This window comes from Pezoporus wallicus, unplaced genomic scaffold, assembly GCF_028554395.1.
Source record: "Pezoporus wallicus isolate ANWC-B61680 ecotype Strahan unplaced genomic scaffold, APGP_CSIRO_Pwel_v1 contig_593, whole genome shotgun sequence".
In the NCBI taxonomy this organism is placed as follows: Eukaryota; Metazoa; Chordata; class Aves; order Psittaciformes; family Psittacidae; genus Pezoporus; species Pezoporus wallicus.
The window spans coordinates 8843342-8860778 of NW_026642342.1; the positions used below are offsets into that span (position 1 = coordinate 8843342).

Genomic DNA, 17437 nt, shown 5'->3' on the forward strand with positions numbered 1-17437 from the left:
GTGACATAGGTCCGAGAAGACTGTGGTGGCCCCCTGTGCCCAGCCATGGTCCCTGCCCAGCCCATGCAGGGCAGCTGAGTCCCTATCTTTGGTGGGACAAGCCCCTTGGCTTGCCTGCTGGCATCTGCTCTGGGTGAGCTCATTTCAAGGCTCATTTGTAAGACAGCCCCGCAGTGAAAAAGAGGAGCAGCTTTTGCTGTAAACAGTTATTTTACACCTCTCAGTCATGCCAAAGGCCTTTATTTTGGAGGCTGGGGGGGGGGGTGGGCGTGTGTATGTGTGTGTGTGTGTGCTGCTGGCGGGAGCTGCCCTGGCTTTAGGGGAAGGCTGACATCTGTGCTGGGGATTGTAGGGACCCACCAGGCCAATGCAAATGAGCATTAAAAGGAGCTTTCTGCAAATTCCCGCTTTCCTTTTGCATTGCCCACTGCCAGGTTCCACTGAAAAGGGATTCTCCTTCGCCAACAAAGCCTCTTTTCTCTTTTTTTCCTGTGCTTTCCAAAAAAAAGAAAAAAAAAGGTTTCCTTTTTTTTTTTTTTTTTGCTATTTGTCCACATTTCACACCCTGGAGAAAGAAAACAACTTTTAACATCTGTTCCTGCAACTTTTGAAGTGGGAAAAGAAAGGCTCTTGAAAAGGGGGAAAAGTGTGGCAGATGTTGGCAGGTTCCCTTCGACGCAGATGTCTTGCTCCGCAGAAAACCTCCTTTGGTGCTTGGCGGGCCTGGGCTCCTCTTTGACTCGGGACACGCGACTGCCGAGCGAGCGGAGGGACGTGGGAAAGTGCTGCCAAACAAAAGCCCTTATTCAAACAAACCTGAGAGCCGTGAACAATCTAATAACCGGCGCAGGAATGGGCAGTGCCCCCCGGGCCTGCCGGCGAGGGGACCGGGGCAGCCGGCGGCCACAGGAAGAGGGAATGTGTCCCCAAGGCTGCAAACAGCGGTGTCCCCTACTTGCCCCCGTGACCTGCTCCCTGTGGGGTGGTTTGGCCAAGCTCTGTCCTTTTGGAGGTCTCTGCTGGGCTGCAGACTCGGTGCACGGGAGGTGGCTGCCTCACGGCGGCAGCAGAGGAGGGGGAAGGCAGGTACCTGTGGGAGTGGGGGCTTTAATGAAGCTGTTAACTAAGAGGTTCTGCCCATAGTAAAAGAATCCCCAACCCTATCAATTAGGACCAGTTGAAAGATCCTCGTAAAGCTGGTTTTGAGGAAAGAGGATTTTTTTTTTAATGGAAAATAAATATTTTGAGAGAAAGAAGTGTTTTCTGTGAACCTTTTGTTCACCCTCTCCCCTTCTCTCCAGGTGGTAAAATGAAATGATTTAAAATTAGAAAAGCTGGTAATGTTTCAGTATGTGCACTTCATAGGAAAATGGGATGCCTAGAGAAAAGGGAGCAGAGTCAAGAAAAGCCCCATTGAGGGCACTTAAACTGCAGCAGTTCCTCATTTCAGGATGTGGTACCCTATGTGTTATTCCACCTCAGGCTGGTGAGCAGGGTCTGCAGAGGGACCACATGTCATGCAGCCCAGCCAGGACATGGTAGTGCTGGAAATAAGCTGGGGCAGAGAAGCAGAGCGTGATTTATCTGTGCATGGGGTGTGGAGAAGAGCATTTGCAGTCACCATCCATGATGGGACACAGGACCAAAAGCGAGGGGAGCTGCGGCTGTGTAGGGGAAGGCTGCTCCAGATGCCCTTTGCGGTGGAAGGTTAAATCCTTGGGCCTGGGGTGATGCTCTCGGTACCAGGTCACTATTGTTGGCAATGGGGTTTGTGGCTGGGCAAGTGCTGTGTGGCATGTGGGAAAGAGGCAGAGGGGATCTGGGAGATGAGTCTTGATGTCTATGGTCGAGTGGTGGCCCGTCAGGGCAATGTCCTACGCATTCACCATAGCGTAGACAGGGATAGGACTGCAGCTGGAGGTTTGTCTAGAGATGTTTACAGGTGGAGAGAGAGAACACATCTATGGCTTTGGACATGCAGCATTTTCATCATAGGGGAAGTCCAGCTCCGGAAGCTGCACCGGACATCTTCTGGAATGTCTCTTGATGAAGATCAGTGCAGCAAACCTCAGTAGCCCCAGCTCAGCTTCCCTGATACAAGGGAATGGTACCTGGGGTAGGAAATCAAGGTACTTTGGGAGTGGACTCCTGGGATAGGAAATAATTACAAGGCTGGCACCAGCTGAGTAACTCTCAGCTTCTCTTTCACACACCTCCATCCAGCCTTCCTGTTAAGGATGAGCTTTGCTCAAGCTATCTCCTGCCTGGTGAGTTAGCCATGCTCCCTGCCCCGGAGGAAGTGTTATCTGCTGCTTCACAGCTGTGCTGCTGCTTGCAACACAGCTCCTAGGCCCTATAGGAAGAAGAAAACCTGATAAGCCATGCAGGAGGTGACAGGATGATGAGGGTTAGCCCCTTGCCTGTGCCCAAGGGGTAGTGTAAGGGGGAAGAGCCAAGCTTGGTGGAGAGGGTTTAGGGGCCTTTGAGGGAGAACGCAAAGGGGGCTCTTGATCTTTCCTCACAGGGGTTGTTGTGCTCAGGAGGGCAGCTCTGGGCTTTCTCGTGCTTTTTGTGTGATAACAAGACTCACCTGTAATGCAACAAGTGCTTGGTAAGCTTCTCTTTCACAGCAACAGGAGTGCTGGGCTCCCCAGATGTCAGAACCAAGCGCTCAGCACCCTGTACCCCAGCCCCTGCATACGCATACGGCAACCCCTGCACATCCTATATTCTAGCCCTTGCACGTCCTGTAAAGTCTATGTCTTTTTAGCTTCTCAGTTCCTGGAGCTGCAGGGCTTGGGTGAAGTTTCACCTTTGTGAAACACATATATTTTCTGTGAAGGGAAATCGTGAGGGGAGAGCAGGGGCGGCCATGGGGCATGAGGGATGGCCATGAGGGTAGATCTTAAGGGGAGATGAAGGGTGGCCATAAGGGGTAAGGGTGATAGCTATACAGTGTGGGTCACTACGGGGGCAAATGAGGGGTGGCTGTGAGGGGGGATCATGAAGGGCAGCCATGAGGGGAGATCAGTTTGCCCACAGTCCCATGGGTTAGTGATCGGCTTGGCAGTCCTGGGGTAACGCTTGAACTCAATGGTCTTAAAGGTCTTGTCCAACCTAGTTCCTTCTATGATAAACCAGGATAAACATGGCTTTCATCTCCGCATGGTCATGTGACAGCTTTCTTTGTGTAGTAGGTGTGTATGTGTGTGCTGACCCCTCATCCTGACCCCCTGGCATAAAACACCCCTTCAGCACCAACAAGGCTGCTCACTGGTGATGCTCTGTGGGGAGAGCGACTCGCAGCCCTTGTCCTTATCAAATGGCATTTCCTATTGCTGCTCATTTCTGGTGCTGCAGGGCTGGGATTGCAGCACCCCAGGAAGTGGGGAAACACTCGCTGGGTCAGCCTCAGTGCAGCTGAGGTATTCGTGAGCCAGGTCTGTCCTGGACGGTACATAAAACCACATCCTGCTCTCTAAGCTGGTCTTTTGTATCCATAGTTTTAGACTTATTTCTTTTAACCAATTAAAGCAAAGTGGTTTATGCTGCTTTTTGTTTTATAAATGCTGTCTGGTTTTAACTCTCTCTTCTCTTTAATTTCTTCTTTTTTTTTCCCCCTCTTCAAACCCATCAAGGAACCTGTCCTTTTTTATAGGGATGAAGATTCCTCATTCCTCTGGATGAACCAAAGGGTGTAGGAAGCCCTGCTAGCTCTTGGGGCACAGTTGCTCAGTGTGAGGAAGATGAAAGCCCCGATGGGGTGAAGAGCAGTCAGGTGCTGTGAGAGGGTGGATGATGCTCCATGCACTGGTCTGTGAAGGGGAAAAGTGCAGCTTACACTTGTTTCAGGTTCTCCATAATGAGGCATGTAAAAAACCTCCACTGTCACAACCCCTTTTTTTCCCTTTTCTTGTCTACATTTAACATTAGGGTTTGCTCTGTCAAAAAGCAACAGAGGCCATGATACACATGAGCTCCCTAAGGAGTTTTGCAGACGAATACCAGTGCTCAGGTGGGTGTTTGGGTGTGTTTCAAAGGTGATACAAATTTCACCATAGAATGTAAATGATCTCTCTTTCAAAGGTGAATCGCACTGAGCCCTTCCCCAAACCAGCGCCTGACTTTGAAAGTGGAGACAGGCAGAGCTCTGAAGTGCCCTTCTCAGGAGCCAGGGTTCCCATGAGGAGGAAGAGAAGCATGGAAAAGCTTACAAGAGCCTCAGGGAATGTCCCTGCGTGTATGTGCTGGAGTGGCTCAACACAGGTTTAAGTGTGACACGGCAACGGCTCCTGCATTAACTTAGCTTCACAGCAGCTGAGACTGAATCCAGCTGACCAGCAGCACTAAGCCCAGACCATTCACTGCGGTGGTTCTCTGCTGTGAGAGGTAATTAATTAGCTTCTGCAAAGTCCTTTGAAGGGGTAAAGCACCAAGTAAGCATGTAGCAGTGTTATCCAGAGGGCGTGGGCTTCAAACCTTAACGGGAGGGGGGGGGGGGGGAATACTTAAATCTGACCCAACCTAGTAAACTTGGCTCATAATTTCCTTAAAGCCTAAACCAACAGGGAAAGCATCTTAAAAATAACCAGAGCCCTCCAGTCATTTGGTAGTGCTGAGGAAGAGGAGGGTGCAGCAGAGAGATTAAGAAATAAGCCTTGGTCCCTGGGGATGGGGTGGGACAGAGACCCTAGGGGCTGCTGCGGACCTACTTTAAAATCGTATCTGAGAGGAGGCGGTTGTGTGGGTGCTCTCTTCAGGAAAGCATCCCTGTGTGAATGGCATCCTGTCAGCAGGATGCTCCTGCAGGGATGCATTGGCCCGGCCTGGGTTTTGGCTGAGCCACAGGAGCTTGTGGTGCTCTCAGCAGCCTCCCTGCTCTTGGCCAACCTCCTCTTGGCTTTAAGTGGAGTTGAGGGAGGCTCTGCAGGGTGAGCTGCTGCTGTGCAGGACCTGGCACAAAGGAAGCTGGCTCTGCAGAGCGAGCTGCTGCCATGCAGGACCTGGCATCCTGCATGGGACACAGCGGCTCTGTGTAAGGTACACCCAAAGGAAGAAAAGAGGTGAGTAAAACAGAGCTACTTGAAGGAGGATTCATTTCATAGGAGGATATATTATTTTTCCCTACTCTGACCATTTGTTAGTGCCGGATGGTGATTAATGGAGCTGAGCCTTGGGCCTCAAACTAGCAGCAAAAAAAGTAGGATCCCATTCAGCTGCCTGTTCCTCCTGAGCAAAGCATCCAAGTACTTGCCTTTCTAACTACCTTTGTTTGTTTCCTCCAGTGAAGTAACCTGGATTTTTTAACCTTTACTCACTTCCTAATTTGCAAGGATTAATTACTTCACAATGGATGTCTCAGTCCTGGCTGTGAATAAGTGAATTGCTAGTGTACTAAGAGCTCTCTCACGTGTTCAATTTAACTCCTGCTTCTAAGAGCTTAGGAAAATCATGTTCTCTCTGCTCAGGAATTTCCCTGCAGTCCACCACACAGGGGTGGTAATTGCACTGAACCTATTCCTTGCATGATCTTTTTTCCAACCGTCATTTGTAAAGCAATAGTGTCTATTTTCTAGCAGCTGATGTCAAATCCCTTTGCCAGCGCTTGCCTTTAATTCCTGTATTCACTGTAGTCAGTGCCCTGCGTATTATCTGTTTAAACCTGAATGTCTTTTAGCATAATTACAGGTTAACAATTTGAACGCAGACATACGCACCCTTTCCATCCTGGCTTTGAAACCAGCTCACAAGTGGGATATATGAACTGCCAATGTTTTGCTGACTATGCAGCGTGGGTCAAGGTGAGCTTGGCAACCCATTCCCCAAGGGGCTGTCATCCCAGGCAGGCATCATCTCCCCCTGCCTGCTCCATGTCCAGAGCTGCTTCATCTCTTATATCTTTATGTAAGGGCAAGTAAGTATAAATATAAACATATATATATTTACACTTGTTGTTATATATTTGTGTATATATATAAAGTGTGCATATATATCATACATAAAATATATATACATAATATACATTATATTGCCCAGTGAAAACTCTCTCTGTGCTTCCATGCTGCTGGATGCAGGGATGGCTGTTAAGTGCGGTGAGAAACATATCTCTGCATCCGAGCTGTAGCACACAGCTGACTAAGCAGGCTGATTCAAGAAGGCCTGTTGGCCAAGCATTTCACATGTTCTGTGAAGTCTTTCCACCACAGAGATAGTACCAGGAATCAATTTTTTTCTGGTGTTAAGGAGTTGTTTCCCAGAGGACACTGCAGCCAAGCCAAGGGAACCATCGGTGGGAGCTGGAGGAAAACACAGTGACTTGGAGCAGGGAAGCCTATATACTACAAAGGGTCCAGGAAAGAAAATCCATCTCACAGGAGTGAGAAGTTGGACTGTGAAGTACTGGAGGTTGCTGCAAGGCTGCTAAAAGACACAGCTAGAGCAGAGCACATGGGATGTATAGCCAAAATGCAACACACGGGGCAGCACAATGCCAGCCAAGCACTGCCGGAGCACTGGGCTCTCTCGGACATCTGGGGATGGTATTTGTTGCCTGGGTATGAAGACTATTCTGGCTTATGTTTGAGTCTGTTTGGTTTTAACTTGGTAAACTTCCAGCTTGGAGGAATGCCTGTCAGGCATGGGGGAAGAGAGGAGACCCTGCAGTCCCCAGGGGAGTTTGTAGGTCCTGCACCCCATTGGTCTAATTCAGGTGTAGGTAGAGAAAAGGCTTTCGTGTTTCCCTCTTCCCAGCACCTCACCATGGCTAGAGCAGATTCTCACTCTAATACAAGCTCGCTGAGCTATAAGTACAGCTGAAGTGAGAGGAGTTTAACCCCCTCTGAGCCCCACCACTGAGCTGTGCCCCATGCAACATCCCAGTGAGAGGCGGCTTTTCCCACCAATGGCGCTTGCTTGTTGTACGATGGATGAGGCAGCCACAGCGCGTGAAGTGCATAGCAGCAGCGCACTGCTGCAGGAAAAATGATAGCACTGAGAAGCCAGACCCAAACTCTCCACAGTGATGTGATGGGGAAGGACAGGAAAGGGATGTCACAAGGATGATCAGGGGTCTCATGAGGAGAGATTGCTGGAGCTGGGCCTTTTTAGTCTAGAGAAGATTGAGAGGGGATCTCATCAGTGCACATAAACATCTCAAAGGCAGGTGCCAGGATGGTGCCAGATTCTTTCCAGTGGTTCCCAGCTACAGGATGAAGAGCAATGGCCATAAACTGAAACACAAGAAGTTTCACCTCAATGTGAGGAAGAGCTTCTTTACACTGAGGGTGGCAGAGCATGGGAATAGGCTGGCCAGGAGGGTCGTGGGGTCTCCCTTTCTGGAGATACTCAAACCCCGCGTGGATGTGTGACCTGCTGTAGGTGGCCCTTGGCAGGGGGCTGGACCGAATGATCTCGAGAGGTTCCTTCCAACCCTAAAGATTCCAAGTGATTCTGTGATGTGGACACACGTTATTAGAAATAAGCTGAAGATAGAAGCTGTCAGCACATGAGGAACTTAAGGACCTTTCACGAAACCAGGCCAGCAAGTCCCACAGTGCTGCACAGCAGTAATGCGTCAGACCTGCAGGGGCCAGGTTTCACCTTCCAGCTTGTAAGAAATTCATGGCTTGCTTCATAAAAATATATTTCTCTGGTTTAAAATCATTTTGTGTATTATATTGCACTAATGGACAGCATCAACTTGATCTGTGCTGGGAGAGATGTGGGCTTTTTTCAATCCAGGCTACTCTGCATTTGTCATGCAAGAATAATAGAATCCCAGACCGGTTTGGGTTGGAAGGGGCCTCTTAAAGCTCACCCAAACCCCTGACATGGGCAGGGACACTTTCCACCAGAGCAGGTTGCTCAATACATGAATATTACCAACCACAGCAACAGCCCAAAGCCCTTCCATTCCACGATGGGAATTAGCAGAAACAACCTTTCGACCATAATGCCCCAGTGCCTTAGTGCACGTGGCTGGCTGAAGTCCACATCGAAGGCAGGACGCTGTGTCACAGCCCCACATCTGAGCCCTGGGGCTTGTGACATGGAAAAACCAGGAGAGTTTTCTGATAGTGCAAAGGGTGCGAAGGAGGTTAGGGCAAAGAGGAGAGGGGAAATTATTATTTATTATTATAAGTACTTATTGAATTTAAAATATTGAGTATAAATTAACAATATTATAGGTAATGAAAATACGGCAATAAACAGAAAATAATAATAAAATTAAATAGTAATTAATTAGAAGAATATTAAATACCACTACAGGACAAAATGTTAACAGTAAATAGAAATAATAATAGAAACAAAGACTAATAACACTGGAATATAATTCCAATTATTATTGGAATAATAACTAATCACACTGGAAAAACAGTAAATAATAGAAGGAATGTTAGCAAACGCTGATGACGCAGACCCGCAAGCCCCGGGGTGCCACAGCGCCAAACGCACCGCTCCCACTGGAGCCGGAGTGCTTCCGGGCGGGGGGGGAGCTTTGGGACTTCCGCGGTACTTCCGCGGAGCTTCCGTTTCCCCCCGGTGCGTGTCCCCCGCATGTGCGCCGCGATCGACCCTCCGAGCCGGCAGGGGGCAGTATCGTGCGGCAGCGAGCGGAAGCGTCGCCGCGCTCCGCCGCCCGCCGCCGCCGAGCTCCGCCGCCGGGCGAGGGAAGGGCCGCTGCGACGCAGCAGAGCGCGGGGCGGGGGGGGGGGAGGGGGCCGGGCGAGCCGGGGCCGCGCCGCGCCTCTGCCTGAAGCCGCCGGAGCCGCGCCGCCAGCCGCTGCAGCCGGGGCGGTCGGGCCGCCAGGGGCAGGCCCCGCCGGACACGCCGCTGAGGAGGTGCCAGGCCGCGCTCCGCACGCAGGTACCGAGGCGGTGGGGCCGGGGGTCGGGCCAGGGTCCGGCGGGAGGGACGGAGGCCGCCGGGCTCGACGCGCATTGTCCGCCACGGCGTGAGGCCGGGTCAGGAAGCAGCGCCCCCGCGGCTGGTGCGTGCGGGGCGGCCGGTCGGGGCAGGGTCGGGCCGTGTCCTGCGGGCCGCGGGGCAGTGCGGCCTGGCCCGGCTGGTGCCCGCCGCTTGCCGGCCCCCACTCCTGGGTCGGCGGCGGCCGGGTCCTGCCGGTTAGATTGGCCTCGGAGGCGGTGCCGCCTCTCCGGGGCTTGCTGTCGGCCTGAGCAGAGGGCAGGTCCCAGTGGGTGCTGAGTGCTGCCCCCGGTGCGGTTGGGGTGGAGGTGTCGGTGTGTAACAGCTGGAGGCGGTGTGAAGGGGAAGGGCATAGGCCAGCGTCTGTGTTTAGTGATGCGGCAGCGCCTTGTATCCCGGAGTTCCTCAAATGCAGAGCCGGGCAGCTAATTAAGATGCAGAGCTGAGCCGGGTTTACCTCAGCCCGCAGCAGCGGAGCCGGTTTTGGGGCGAGAGGCAGCCGCTGCCGCACGGTCCGGTCTGGGGTGGGCAGCGGGGCGATGAATGCTCTGCCCAGCCGAGGAAGACTGAGCCCTTCGGTCAGGAGAGCACCCAGTTACAACCTCTTCTTTGTTATGTCTTGTGTTACATGAATCGATGAGAGGTGTGGAGCAGGCACTAAGTTACACAGCCCTCTCAATGTCCAGGTCTAAGGCCTCTATGTACAATTGTTACTCATGTTCATCGTCCTCATAGGCCTCTGTGCAGAAATAGCTGGATATGAGGGCTGTGAAGATCCTATTTTTGCAAACTAGACTCTGCTCCTTAAGTAAAGAAAGTTTTTTTTGTTGTTTTTCCTACCAATCTGTGAATAGCACTAACACTGAAATCAGGATGTATCCAATATTTTGTTTTTCTTTTTTAACCAAAGGAAATGTAATTGTTGGTATGTGATCATGTAGGTGCATAGGATTTATTTAAAGCCTATATGCAGCCTTATGGGAATGGTGTGATTTAATTTGCATGATGAGTCAAAGATTAAATTACATGACCTAGGCTCTTTAGTTTCAGTGAAGAGAGTAACAATGTTTGGAGGAGCAGTTTAAATGTGGATCAGAAATGAAAGTCGGTTAGCATCAACATATGGCCAAGTTTTGTGTGTGTGTTTTTTGTTAGACCTAACCTGTCAGGAACTCTTAATTCAAGGGTCTGTGTTTTCCTTTCAACAGCATAGTTCACCATCAGGAAATCTGTCTTCCTTTTTTACCCAGAGAGCTCATGAAATCATATACTGTCAGAGGGAATTTATCATCCTGAGCTTGTGCCTTGGCATCTAAGCTTTTAAATAATAGTTTTTTACTATCTAAAACACTGTGTATTTATAGTTAATACCTGTTATCTAATACCTGTTGATGTGGCACATGCCTTTAACTGCAGAGAAAAGAAAGGCTAAGAGATATTCTGTGAAATTATAAGTGTGACACCTGTTTTGGGATCAGAAATAACTTGATTTTTTTATCAAAAAAATGGTGCCCTCTGTCCCTGTGTTTTGGTGGGATTCTATCTGTCATGGGCTTGATGTTGTAAGAATATTGTATTTTACAATTAGCTTTATAGTGGTCTTGTGATGCAAGACCCTGAGTCGGCAAGGTAGTATATGCTTGGCTTAAATTTTCTTGTATTTAAACTGTAATCTCAATGGTAGAGTGATACATGTGCCGTAGGGGAATTTACTTGGTCACACTGAAAAAGCACCTTAGTACAGGTGGAGATGGTGTTGGGTGGTGTTGGGAGTAAGCAGAATAGAGGTCTTGTAATGTAAGTTTGCATGTATGGGCTGATGTGCTGCTGAGTATTTCTATCTGCTGGCAGAATTGAGTTTATTTCACTTCAATTGCTTTCTCTTTATACTGACACAGAGTTCTGAAACTTTGATTCATTCTGTACACATTTAATGCATGGTTGGGGATGGAAAAGTATAAAACAGAATTTTTTTTTTTAAGATATATGTATTTATCCAAATGAAGGAGACAAAATAAAAGTGCCAGTTAAATAATAATTTGTGACAGTATGTCTCTGAGAGATAATTGTGCTTATTGGGTACTATCAAGCACAGACAAATGTGTATTCCCATCGGAGTGGGTTAGTATTAAGAAAAACTCCACCTGTTGGAATTCCGTGTTTGTTTTTATGAAACATTCAGGAGGAACGGTGTCTATTTTGCATTCTATTGTGGAAGCTAATGCATCTCTTATTAATTAATGGATGGGAGTTGAGTGAGACCTTACTTTTGTGCTCTCCATGCTGTACTTTCTAGTTTTTTTTAATATTGGAATTACCAACCAGTGTCCTCCTTTTTGAATCAATTCTGTATTGGGCTTTTGCAGATTTCTTTTAGTGCGATGTTTGCAGCCTTAATTTTTTTGTGTAAAATCTTTCTGAAAGCTTTGATAGTTGCTGTAATGTGCTTACAGGCATTAGACACTTGCTAAAAGGATGTCGTCTTTGTACTGCATGTAGTCTTTGTACTGCATGTAGAATGGGGCTCTAGTAGTTGATGCTGGTTTGAAGAAGGAGCCTAAATGACCTTTCAAATTCCCTTTTGGCCCTGCTTTTCTGTACTTCTGACACCCTAAAACATGGTTTAATTACAAGAGCAACTATTAAAGTATAATTACCTTTGTCTAATTGGAGGCATCTTGCAGCTTTCTATCAAAAATAAGATTTGACTCATCTGCTCCTTCAGAATGAATAGTACCACAACAGCCTGCAGCTATTTATGTGAATAATGTGCAAAGCAGCAATATGGGTTGACTTTCAAATACTGTATTTTTGATACTGTACAGTTGAAGTCTTGTAAATTTAGCAATTTCTGATAAGGAAAGAATGGGCTGTGCACATTTTTGTCAATTCTTACCTGCAAGGTAAAACCAGATACCCATCACATTGGACAAAATCCTTTTTAGTCCAATGATCCTAAGTCATAGTGTTCACTGTAACTGTATTTTTGTAGCTGTAGATAAACCTTAAGCAAGATAAAAAATTCCATTTGCTGCTAGTGCTCAAGATTGTGCTGTTCTAACCAGACAAATGCTATGTCCCTGGTTTCTTGTCTAGTTTAGGGGTTTTATTATTCTGAGTAGTTTGCAACTTCAGCTGTCATTCTCTTCCTTGTGGGCTGTCTCTTTCCCCATGTTCTTGCTTGGTATTGCTGTTCTTGCACCACAAGATGTAGAGGTGTGCGCTAGAAAGAAGCTGGATGTCTTCAGTTAGAAGGTGAAACTTTGTGCTGAGATCCGTCCTTCTTCTTCTCCCCACCCCCCCACCCCCCAAGTACAAACACAAAGTTAAATTAGAAGGTGGGGCTGTCTTGAGTTATTTTAACGGACATGAGCTAGGCTTATAAAATGCACGCTTATGGAGTACCTAAGGCTTAAACTGGTGTCATGTGAGTTCAGTCTTAGCCTGAGCAAATCAATGTGGATTCATTATTCCACCTGATGATAAAATGGCACGTTCATTTGTCCCTATTTAAATAGTCTATAAAGGATTGAATCCAGTATTTATCCAGACTGGAAGGAGATGGAATACTGTGTGCTTCCAGGAATAACTGTGGTTGTTCCTCAGCAGCCTTCATGGCCTTTTTTTTTTTTTTTTCAGACAGCATTAATTTAGAAAGTAAATTGCATAGGTTTAAATAAACAGCTGCAATTTGCTTTCCAAATCCCTTGATTTGAGTATTCCAGCTAATACTTCATATACTTAAAAGATGCTGTAAAAAGTTGCAGACTGTGGATTTCAGATATACTAAAAGGAAGTAATTTTAAGCCTATCCACAAGGCCATAAAATACTGGGGGAATTCACTGAATGTTTTTCCAGTGCATCGCTGTTGTTTGTTGTCTTGTTGCCTTTATTTTTTTATTTTTTTCTTTTTTTTTGTTATTTCTATTTTCATTATCATTATTAGTATTTAATTATTAAACTTTTTTTATCTCAACCCATGGTTTTACCTTTTTTCCAGTTCTTCTCCTCGTCCCACTGTGAGAGCAAGGGCTACATGGTACTTAGTTGCCAGCTGGGGTTAAACCACAACAATGTTGTAGGTAATTTTCCTGTTTATTGGTAATCTGCTACTTCTCATACAATACCTAGTTCTTTTCTAAAGATCTGTTAACTCTGTAGTTGCGCCTTCCCCTTCAACTACTTGGAGAATTCATCGCTAAAAAGTTAAATATAGCAAGACAGTTCAAAACCTGAGGAGTTATAATTAGTACAGAACTGTACTATTAGTCTAACGTGTGTTTCTAAGTTCGGAAACATCTTTGGTTGAAGTTATTCAGGAGTTACTACTTGGAGTTATTTTTAAGTGGTCAGTTATATTGTCAAGTGTTTCACAGTGAAAACGGCTGCTTCAGTGAAAAATTGCTGTGTGCTGCCTTTGATCCATACCCTGTTGTGTAGGGGTTTTTGGATCCATATGTGTTGGTAACAAATTCATTTTTCTTACTAAAATAATGCAACTGAAAGTTCAGCTGCAAACCCTGCAAGATCTGAAATGTGACACTTAAAAATACTGAAGATAGAACTTGGCTGTAAATTAAATTGAATTAATATGTCAGCTTTTCAGGGAGTTGAATATGCGTGATTGCAGGAGAAGTACTTATGTTCAGTCATTCGTGTGTATGAAATGCCTTAGCTCCTTTCAAGATATCTGTGTTAAAACATGTAATGAAAATATTGAGAAGTGTTTCCAGAAATGTGGAATGCATCATCTTTCTCTGGCTGCTAGAAGTGCCCAGGCACTAAAGAAATGCCTGTCTGAAAAGCTTTCATTGTTTTGTTTACTGGGTTTTAAGTAAAGCATGCTAGTGCCTAGAAAGATGAAGAAAGAGTTGAGGAAGGCCTGGTGGTGCCATTTCAGATTTTGCGAGGCAGAAGTTGACTCTCTGACTTTCTCTGTTGTTTTCCTTTTCACTCCTCTGGACAAGAGCTCACTTGGGAAGGCTTAGCATGGATGGATACCTCTTGTTCTTTCAGGTATTCACTCAGAGCCGTGCCAGCTTCCCAGGTCATCTGATGAGGAGGTTGCTTCAAAATAAACTGGTAGACAGTTATCAATTGCATCTTGGATTGATGTGGTAGATGTGTGTGCTGATAGCACATATTCAGAGCATCCTGTGCAACAGAATCTCTGATCTCTTCCTTAGGGCAGGCATTTTCAAGAGGTTTTGCTACAGTTGTAGAAGTTAGGCAAAAGGTAACTTGTGTCATATTTTACCATTATTGTTACGCGTGAATTTGGTTGTTAGGTGTGAAGTATCCCCTTTACTGCTTTGGCAGATGGTACTCCTTTTAACGTATGTCAAAAGATATATTCCCCCCCCCCCCCGATGTATTGTAATGCTATAAAATTAACTGGCATATAACATTTGGACTTTCTTGAATATAGTGTGTAGACAAAGAAAAGGCAAAATGAAAGTTTGTTCACAGGGAAGTAAGAGTTTAGGAAAGAAAATGTAGGGGTGTTATTCTATCTAAATGAGACCTTAGTCATACAGACATGCACTGAGTGTAACACAGGTGATCCCTGAGAAGTCTCTCCCACACAGTTTATGAATGCATCGTTCTTCTAACCTGTAACACCTGCTGTCCAAGTCCCAAGTTTCTTCTGACCAGAGATTGGTATGATGGAGAAACTTTGCGGGGGGATTTAAAGAGCTACCTTGTAGGGGCAAGAGTTGAGGCACAGTTCTTGATACAGGCTTTGTGTATGCTCAGTACTGTTAGAAAAATGTTGACGTTGAGAGAGCAAAGTGAATCTCTCAAAGGGTAACATATTCAGAACTTAATTCTGCTTATTATTTGATACACAGTTTAAGTGATAGTTCTTGGGTTGTTTTCAGTAGGACCTTTTGTTTGTCAGTGCAGGAGAGAGCACTCATACACTGACAAAGGGGCATCCTTTTTTGTGTGCTTTAGTTGTGACATGATATTTGGTCTTTTACTTCATTGTATAAAACTCAGTTTACTGAAGCCAGAAGGATTCAGGTCCTGTGGGCTTTTTATTGGTTCACAGATATTAATGAAAGTACTTTCCGCAGCATTCTTCAGCAGTGTGGTTATTCTTCCTCTTTTTTTCTCAGTTAATGATGCTTAAGCACAAAGAATTTTTTCATGTATTTGTGTGTGTGATGTTGTGTGTATTGTGTGGTGATGCACTTCCAGAGCTCTTTTCCAATGACATCCATTTGTGGTGTGAGATTCAATTACCTAAACATAGATACCTAATAGTATTTTAGATGCTCCAAGGCATCTGCCCAAGACAGGTAGGAGGGTTGGGATTTTCTCATGGGGCAGTTGGAGACCAGCTGTGCTGTTCTCCAGCTTTGCCATTTGCAGTGGCATTTATCATTCAGGCACCTGAATTGGTGCTGTGGTATTAGTCTCAGAATCAAGAAGAGGGTGTGACCACATGTTAGGCACTTGAGTTGTGTGTTGCCTAATGAGAAAGGAGGAGTTGGGGTAGAATTCTGCTCTCTGGGGCAGTAGACAAGTGAGTCTTCACTGAGGATTTTGCTGTTCTCTGCCTTGTTGAATGCTTTCCTATTTAAAAATCAAATCAGGAAGAGTACTTGTGAAAAACTGGTCTTTTCTGTAGTCTGATATAGTTTGTCAGTGGGATGAATGAAGGCTTCTCTTTAAAGAAAAAAGTATGATTCAGGAAAGCTAAAATTATCAAGACAATTAGAAAACCGTAAATCTTGAAGCATTGGGTGTTGAGCTTGCTGACTGAGCATGAGAAATTCAGCTTCAAATACGGTCTGAAAGTAAACTCGGGCTCTAGTGACAGGGGTGAATAGGCTTTTTCGATGGGTTTCATGGATGATGACTGAAAACGAAGGAATCTGCTTGAAAATAATCATAAATTCTCTAAACAAGTGCTATTCTGGCTGTAATTATTGAGATTGGTAATCTCCAAGAAAAGCAGTATATTGACTCATCAGTATTGACTAACACAGTTCCGGTTTGCATCTATAATTGCCATTGAGCAATATTTAAACTGCAAACTCTGTAATAGGGTGGAGCTGGAGTAAACAGTTTTTCTGTTAGGAATTGCATCCATTCACAGAGCATTTTGGGCAGAGTCCTGGCATAGCTGTGCTGTCAGACTGGTGTTACTCTTAACCCATGTGGTAGGGTGTGGGGATTGACATCCTTAGATCCAAAAGAGCTTCTTTATTTCAGGCTTACGGAATATTTTCCTAAGAAGTCACAAAAACTTCAGGGTGTTTGTGTGTGATGACAAACTTGTGAATGTATTGGAAGTTTAAATTCTGTGAAAGAATTGCATATCAGTTTTCTTCTTTCCTTAAACTTGGAAAAACCCAAACAGCCTCCAGCCCTCCCCCCCCAGCTTTCTAATTGGTGATTGTAGTTATTCTTTCCTGCCTGTATATATGTACATTTCAATCTATAGCTAAAGAGAAATGAACTCTGCTAAGTGGGCTTTCCTTCTTGTTTTGGAAAAGTTTATTCATATTTGTGTGTGTGCATCTCATGTATTTACACAGGTTTGGGACATAGCAATATCAAATCTAGGAAGAAATGTCAAACCTGTGTTTCAGAAGTAGCTGTTAATGATCTCTTCTGAGAACAAGGAGAAGGGCTGTTGGCCAGAAATACAGAATCTTTTCTCTCTAAGTGGGTTATTTTTAACTCTCAGAATTACTTGCAAGCATGAAAAGTCTTAATAAGTACAGCAGAAGTTTCTGTAGCTTGCCACTGCTATTTATTATGGTACTTTAACTTCCAGTGTTATGGATTCATGCCTTTGGGATTTATACCAAAACTGAGAAAATCTGGACTTTCATCAAATCCCTAAATTAGGTAACCAAACTAAATTAAAATGATTGTGAATGGAATAATTAGAATCTGTGTTTTAAGAGCTAAAAGAGAAATCTGGATAGTTTGAAAATCACATTATTAAAATCTTCTCTGACTTAGTAGTGTAAAAAAGAAGTATTTTGATGAATACCTTAATTCTGTGAAGTCCCTGATTTCCTTTTGTATTTAGAGGATGAGTTTTAGATTCTAAAATTAACACTGTATTTTATTTGTTATTTTCAGAAATTTAAAACATACCATTATACATTATCTTGCAGAATTTATAACCAAGAGTGCAGTTTGACTGCATTCAAACCTTAGGTGATAGTCTTGAAAGCATAACCTCACTTTCTTCTTCTTAAAGGTAGCATTTTTGTAATATGTTGATGACTTTTGTTGTTGAAAATGGAACTTGGATATAGAATTCTTTGTGTCTGTGTGTGCATTATGATTTCTTTTGACTTGCCTCTGTAATTAGAACAAGTCTGTTAGAACATAGGAAAGATTTTGCATAATGTAGAGTTTATCAAGACTGTGAATTTTGGTAGCTGCAGTTATTTTATTTCTAGAGTATTTGATTGTTTAAGGGCTCTTGATTGAAGTGTCTCGGTGTGGAAAGCAATGACGTTATACTGTTGAAAACTCTT

The 17437-nt window shown here is 45.2% G+C and overlaps 1 protein-coding gene across 1 annotated transcript in view; it reads left to right on the plus strand.

The window, feature by feature from the left end:
• The first annotated feature begins 8845 nt into the window (after window positions 1-8845).
• The window catches only part of CAB39 (calcium binding protein 39), a 40253-nt gene continuing 31661 nt past the window's right edge, over window positions 8846-17437 (plus strand). The window contains exon 1 of the mRNA XM_057429281.1: window positions 8846-8866. The gene's annotated coding sequence lies outside the window, so the exon portion shown is untranslated. The remainder of the gene's footprint in view (window positions 8867-17437) is intronic.